Source organism: Triticum urartu, chromosome 4A, assembly GCF_056163025.1.
Source record: "Triticum urartu cultivar PI428250 chromosome 4A, HENAU_Tu73, whole genome shotgun sequence".
NCBI lineage: Eukaryota > Viridiplantae > Streptophyta > Magnoliopsida > Poales > Poaceae > Triticum > Triticum urartu.
The window spans coordinates 473,168,331-473,175,463 of NC_141876.1; positions in this window are offsets into that span (position 1 = coordinate 473,168,331).

A 7,133-nucleotide genomic window follows, 5' to 3' on the forward strand; every position below is an offset into this window, starting at 1 on the left:
CGACGCCAATCCTGAAAAATTGGTACTATACTCCGGATGAAACGTCCTGTGTGTGTGCATGACGTCCAGAAGCTTACAGGATGCTTGGCCGCTTTAAGTCGATTCATCTCTCGCTTCGGTGAAAAGGCATTGCCTCTTTACCGACTGATGAAGAAGTCCGACAAGTTCGAGTGGACTCCAGAAGCTGATGCAGCATTTACAGAGCTCAAAGCTCTGCTCTCCACCCAGCCGGTGCCTGCTGCCCCAATCGGCAAGGAGCCTTTGCTGATTTACATTGCATCCACAGGACAAGTTGTCAGTACAGTACTTACGGTCGAGCGGGAAGAATAAGGAAAGGCCTTCAAAGTTCAGCGCCCAGTATATTATGTTTCTGAAGTTTTGACTCCTTCAAAGCAAAGATATCCTCATTACCAGAAGCTTGTATATGGGATTTATATGACCACGAAGAAGGTTGCACATTACTTCTCTGATCATTCCATTACAGTCGTCAGCGACGCTCCACTATCAGAGATTTTGCACAACAGAGATGCAACTGGTCGAGTGGCCAAATGGGCGATTGAACTTCTTCCCCTAGATATCAAGTTTGAGGCAAAGAAAGCTATCAAGTCCCAAGCAATTGCAGATTTCATCGCCGAGTGGATCGAACAGCAACTTCCGACTCAAGTTCACTCGGAGCACTGGACCATGTTCTTCGATGGATCTAAGATGCTGAATGGTTCCGGTGCTGGGGTAGTATTGGTTTCCCCCCGAGGAGATAAGCTCAGATATGTTCTCCAGATTCACTTCGATTCCTCCAATAACGAAGCAGAATATGAAGCACTTTTGTATGGGTTGCGCATGGCCATTTCACTCGGCGTCCGTTGCCTCATGGTCTATGGCGACTCAGATTTGGTGGTTAATCAGGTGATGAAAGAATGGGCGTCAGAAGTCCAGCTATGACTGGTTATTGCAATGCAGTGAGAAAGTTAGAGAAGAAATTCGAGGGGTTAGAGCTTCATCACATCCCCCGACTGAAAAATCAAGCGGCTGATGATTTGGCAAAGATAGGCTCCAAGAGAGAAGCCATCCCCAGCAATGTGTTTTTGGAACACATCCACTTGCCATCAGTCCAAGAAGATCCTTTTACAGATGAAGCCCCGCAGCCAAAGAGCGCCACAGATCTGACTGAAGTTGAAATTCCGACAGTGGTCGACCTAATCATGGAAGTTTTGGCAATCACCCCTGACTGGACGATACCGTACATCGCGTATATCCCGAGAAAGGAACTCCCGGAGGACGAAGAAGAGGCTTGACAGATCGTCCGTCGATCCAAGGCCTTTACAGTCATAAAGGGACAGTTGTATAGAGAAAGCGTGACTAGAGTCGGTCAGAAGTGTATAACACCAGAAGAAGGTCAGATAATCCTTGATGATATCCACTCGGGGACCTGTGGTCATCATGCGTCCTCTCGGACCATTGTGGCTAAAGCATACTGAGCGGGATTTTACTGGCCAAGAGCGAATGAAATGGCAAAAGAGATAGTCGACAAGTGTGAAGGGTGCCAGTTCTACTCCAACATGTCGCACAAGCCTGCATCAGCCCTGAAGACCATTCCACTCGTCTGGCCCTTCGCTGTTTGGGGACTGGACATGGTTGGCCCATTGAGAATAGGCAGGAGCGGTTTCACACATGTGCTTGTGGCAGTCGACAAGTTTACCAAATGGATTGAAGCTAAGCCTATCAAGAATCTTGATGCTTGCACTGCTATCAGTTTCGTCAGAGAGTTAACATTCAGATATGGAGTCCCGCATAGCATCATCACCGACAATGGGTCAAACTTTGATTCAGACAAGTTCAGAGCTTTTTGCGCCTCTCAAGGCACACGAGTCGACTACGCATCGGTCGCCCACTCCCAGTCGAATGGACAAGCAGAAAGGGCAAATGGTCTGATTCTCAAAGGACTAAAGCCTCGGCTGATGCGTGATCTCAAGCATGCTGCAGGCGCTTGGGTCGACGTGCTTCCGTCGGTTCTGTGGGGATTGAGGACTACCCCGAATCGGTCGACTGGAAGAACTCCGTTCTTTCTGGTTTACGGAGCGGAAGCAGTCCTGCCGAGTGATCTACTTCACAATGCACCCCGAGTCAAGCTTTATACCGAAGATGAAGCAGAACAAGCCCGGCAAGACGCAGTCGACCTCCTAGAAGAAGAAAGAGAAATGGCTATGATCCGATCGACCATTTATCAGCAAGACTTGCGTCGATTCCATGCCAGAAATGTGAAGAGTCGAGCCTTCCAAGAAGGAGATTTGGTCCTCCGAGTGGATCAACAGAAACCACACAAGCTCGCTCCTACTTGGGAAGGTCCCTTCATCGTCACCAGAGTCCTCCACAATGGAGCGTATCACCTTTACAATGTCGATAGCCAGATCGATGAGCCACGAGCTTGGAATGCAGAACTGCTCCCCCCCTTTCACACTTGAATTCTCACTCGGATGAGATGTAATAAGAAAAACTTCTGTAGTTTATTTATCAAAGACAAGAGTGTTACAAATTTTCCTATAATTGTTGTTGCTTTTGTTTGCATGTGAAATCCCCCAGTGGGTGGCTTAGCTGCGAATCCGTTTCGCCTAAGTTTGTAAAAAAAATCCTACCAAGTGGCGAGCCAGACTCCCACTCGGAGGCTTAGCTGCAGCTCAGTGCTCGCCTAAGTGTTTAAAAATCCTACCGAGTGGTGAGCCAGACTCCCACTCGGAGGCTTAGCTGCAGCCCAGTGCTCGCCTAAGTGTTTAAAAATCCTACCGAGTGGTGAGCCAGACTCCCACTCGGAGGCTTAGCTGCAGCCCAGTGCTCGCCTAAGTGTTTAAAAATCCTACCGAGTGGAGAGAAAACCTCCCACTCGGAGGCTTAGCTGCAGCCCAGTGCTCGCCTAAGTATTTAAAAATCCTACCGAGTGGTGAGCCAGACTCCCACTCGGAGGCTTAGCTGCAGCCCAGTGCTCGCCTAAGTGTTTAAAAATCCTACCGACTGGAGAGCAGACTTCCTACTCGGAGGCTTAGCTGCAGCCCAGTGCTCGCCTAAGTGTTTAAAAATCCTACCGAGTGGTGAGCCAGACTCCCACTCGGAGGCTTAGCTGCAGCCCAGTGCTCGCCTAAGTGTTTAAAAATCCTACTGAGTGGTGAGCCAGACTCCCTCAGAGGCTTAGCTGCAGCCCAGTGCTCGCCTAAGTGTTTAAAAATCCTACCGAGTGGAGAGCAAACCTCCCACTTGGAGGCTTAGCTGCAGCCCAGTGCTCGCCTAAGTGTTTAAAAATCCTACCGAGTGGTGAGCCAGACTCCCACTTGGAGGCTTAGCTGCAGCCCATTGCTCGCCTAAGTGTTTAAAAATCCTACCGAGTGGTGAGAAAACCTCCCACTCGGAGGCTTAGCTGCAGCCCAGTGCTCGCCTAAGTATTTAAAAATCCTACCGAGTGGTGAGTAGACCTCCCACTCGGGGGGCTTAGCTGCAGTCCAGTACTTGCCTAAGTTTGAAAAAACCCTACTGAGTGGAGAGCAAACCTCCCACTCGGGGGCTTAGCTGCAGTCCAGTACTCGTCTAAGTTTGAAAAAATCCTACCGAGTGGATAGAAGACCTCCCACTCGGGGGCTTAGCTGCAGTCCAGTACTCGCCTAAGTTTGAAAAAATCCTACCGAGTGGAGAGCAGACCTCCCACTCGGGGGTTTAGCTGCAGTCCAGTACTCGCCTAAGGTTTTAAAATCCTACCGAGTGGAGAGCAGACCTTCCACTCGGAGGCTTAGCTGCAGCCCAGTGCTCGCCTAAGTACGGAACACATCCCAATCCGCAAGGACGACGAGGTGCAAATCGACTGCTACCTTCTCCTTCAGAGTTGCACCACAAATACAAAGTTATTTCGAGTGAAGAACAAGTTCCACACGACAGATAATTCATGAAGATATTCAACGATAAATCAAGTTCAGGTAGGATCCAAAGGTTCTAGACCGCAGATCAAAGTACTCGAGCCTCCAGCTCGACAGAGTTTAACGGTTACAAAATCCACTCGGCATTCCGAGGCAAATTTAAAGTGAAGCATAAAAGTTTTTATTCCTCATGCGGAGGACTGGAAGGGGCGACGAACTCGTCCAAGTCGATCCTGTCTGCAATGCGAGTGGCAGCAGCAATGAAAGTCTCCATGAAGTCTTGAAAGTTGTGCTTCCTAGTATTGGCAACTTGGATGGCGGCCAACTTTTCTTCTCGCGCCTCCTTGCAGTGGACGCGGACCAGAGACAGAGCGACGTCAGCGCCACATCTAGCAGAAGATTTCTTCCATTCCGCCACTCGACCTGGGACTTCATTCAGTCGAGTCATCAGGGACTCGAGGTCATTCTGAAGCGTCGTCCTAGGCTAGAGCGACGTGTCGATCCGTGACATCGCAACCTTCAACCGAGCAAGATAGTCAACAACGCCGGCAACACGAGATTCCAGTCGGAGCATGTTCATAGCAGCCTCGTCCTTCACTGGAGAATTGATGGGGTCCAAGTCTGTCTCCACTCGACAGGTCTCCTCTTCAAAGTTCTGGCAGAATTCTGTAAACACAATTCAAGGATAAGTCAGTGGCTCTACGCAGATTTGGTAACTGCAAGTCAGTCGGGCCGGAGTAATTACCCTTGAGCATGACGAACAGCTTCTTGGCGAGTCCATCGAGATAAGCCTCCAGATCGTTCCTCTTCCCCGCTAGTTCACTTGCCTTGTCATTCAGAGCTATATTGCCATTCTTCAGACGGCTGGCCTCTCGATTAGCCGCGTCGAGAGCAGTTTTCAGCCTGGAGTTTTCCTTTTCAAGAGTACCGACTGAAGCCAGTTTTTCTTCAGCAAGCTTCGTTTTGTTCAGGGCCTCCTTCTGCGCTTCGGCAAGGTCTTGATCCTTCTTCTTCAGAGCCTCCTCCATTTTGTCTGCGAAACAACAAGTGAGATCAACATCAAGGACAGCCAGAAAGAAAGGATAGTCGACAAAAGCTCACCAGCCATACCTTTTGCTTCGTCCCCCGCCTTCTGCAAGTTCTCCTGAGCAAGCTTCAAGGCAAGGTTCAGCTGGATCTGTTTGTTCTCCAACTCAGTGTAGCGAGCCACAAGTTCGCAGGATTTCTGCAAAAATTCAGTCGACAGACATCCAAGATAAGTTGCTTCCGAGTAACCAAGAGACAATGATGGCGTTTCTAAGACTACAGCCAAATCAAAAACATTCAACAGTAGTCTCGGGGACTACACCCAGTGGGTGCACTCAGCGTGCCCCCACTGGTTCAACCAAAAAAAAAATCGACTGCCCGCAGCCGACCGTGTATAGTTCCATTCGACATGGCCTGACCAGACTGAGTGAAGAAGTTCAGCTAAAGCAACACAATATAAAGACTACAGTCGACTGCCAGCAGTCCACCGTAGTCTCGGGGACTACACCCAGTGGGTGCACTTAGCGTGCCCCCACTCGTCAAAAATATTAATAGACACACCCAGTGGGCGTACAGATATAAAGATCTTCAGAAAAGAGATTCTTCAGATAGCATATCCTAACAGAACAATCGGTGAATCGACTGACCTGGACGTTGCTCTGAAGAGCTGAGCTCGCGTCATAAGCTGCTTGGCTGGCTTCCCGAACCACCTTCACTTGCTCCATCATGATCCCCGCCTGGCATATAGCCTCTTTAGCGGCACCCACTTGGTCCTCAGGGACGTGGTGTGTGGCAAAAAGTGAAGGCGGATTTGCAGTCGACGTCGAAGGCCGGACACTCGTCAGAGGTTCAGCGAAGGTCATAGAAACCCGAGTGGTATCACCACCCTCCCGGACTGCGGCCTCAGGCGCTGGAGTAGTTTGTGGGGTCTTGCCAGCCGGCGCCCTCCTGTTCCTTCGCGCCCTCAGTGGCACTTCGTCGTCATCATCAAGGAGGTCAATGACATGAGGAGGAGCTACAAGAAAATTCCAATCGACCGGAATTATAAGAAATCGTCAGTCGACTAAAAGCAGTGCATCAGTAATCGTACCGGGGTCGGAGGTAACAGCGTCTTCCATCCCTTGATCATCGTCCTTGGCGGAGATCTCCGAGGTGGCAGCACTGCAAATTTCGAAAGTCAGTCAGCTTATTCAATGAGTCGACCAAGAGTCCGTCACGTTCGACAAAGGAAAACAAATTCTACTATTACCCAGAAATGGTGGGGACAGTCATCTTCATCTTGGGCAGAGCCTTGGGCGGCTTGGACGGCGTCGCGCGTGGGTGCTTGGGAGCTTTTTCTGTCGGCGCTGGAGATGAGGTCCGAGGGCGCTTCAATGACTGCCCAACAGGGACAGTCGCCTTACCACGGTCCCGCGCAGGGTCGTGTGTAAGCTTGGATCGCCGTTCCGAGCGGGGAGGTTCAACTTCTTCCTCCTCCTCTTCACTGGAGTCGTCGTCATCATCCCCCTCTCCTTCGCCGTCAGATTCCCACTCTTCTCCCTCGTCTCCACTTTCGCCTCCACTCGCCTCTCCTTCCTCGGCCTGCTCCTGTGCTCCATTGGGTGTCGAGTACATCTCAGTAATGGCCTAGAGGACAACAAACGAGACAAAAGTCAATCGACTGATCCGAAAAGAACAAATAAAGAAAGCAAGATCACAGTCGGAAACACAAGGTTAGACCTTGTCCACTTCGTATGTTTGGTCGAGTGGAGGAATCCTCCTGGCTCCTCGGGGGTTGTCCTTGTTCCCTGTGATACTCGACAGCCACCCTTCCAACATCATGTCAGTGACCTCCTCTGGGTGAATCCGAGTGGTGTCTTCGAGACCCGAGTACAGCCACATCGGGTGGTCACGAGCCTGAAGCGGTTGGATGCGCCTCCGAAGGAAGACTTCCAACAAATCCATGCCAGTCACACCCTCGCGGACAAGCTGAACCACTCGACCGACCAGCACCTTGACTTGCGCCTTTTCCTCCGGCGTCACTTTCAGAGAGGCAGGTTTTTGTGCTCGATTCAGAGAAAAAGGGGGAAGCCCAGTCGACTGTCCTGGGGTCACCTGGTCTTTACAGTAAAACCAAGTCGACTGCCACCCACGGACTGACTCGGGAAAAGTGATAGACGGAAAGGAACTTTTTCCCCTCATCTGGATCGCCAGACCCCCGCACAGCTGGATCAC